This window comes from Egretta garzetta, unplaced genomic scaffold (genome assembly GCF_000687185.1).
Source record: "Egretta garzetta isolate BGI_Z169 unplaced genomic scaffold, ASM68718v1 scaffold708, whole genome shotgun sequence".
NCBI classification, from domain to species: Eukaryota; Metazoa; Chordata; class Aves; order Pelecaniformes; family Ardeidae; genus Egretta; species Egretta garzetta.
This window is the reverse complement of record NW_009260485.1, coordinates 531175-531608: the sequence shown is the minus strand read 5'-3', so window position 1 is coordinate 531608 and position 434 is coordinate 531175.

Sequence of the window (434 nt, the reverse complement as noted above, 5' to 3'; positions counted from 1 at the left end):
TCCGATATGGATTCATTTTTCAGAAAGGAAAATGGGAAACTTCTGTAGCCCTGCAGCCTCTTCCAGTGCCCTTGTCTTTGCAGTAGTTATAAGCATCTCTAGGTCTGACTTAGCTCTTGCTGAAGTTAACAGTAGGCTTTACATGACCCTTGGGAGCAGGTGAACACTTCCTCCACCCAAGTCCGGAATGCATCATTTAGAAGGTGTTTGGATTCTGTCAGTAAAAACAAAATAGAATTCGATACTAATACAGATATTTTTATAAAAATAAAATGAGTAAAATTACATGTGGGTTTGGGGTTTAAATGTTTTCCTGACTTCCCACAGAGCTCCTTCTGGGTAAAAGATACAGGCTTAAGCTCCAACAAACTCAAGTATAATGTTTGTTTTGAACTGCAGTTGGTTTTTGCTGATGTTACTCGACAATAAACCCT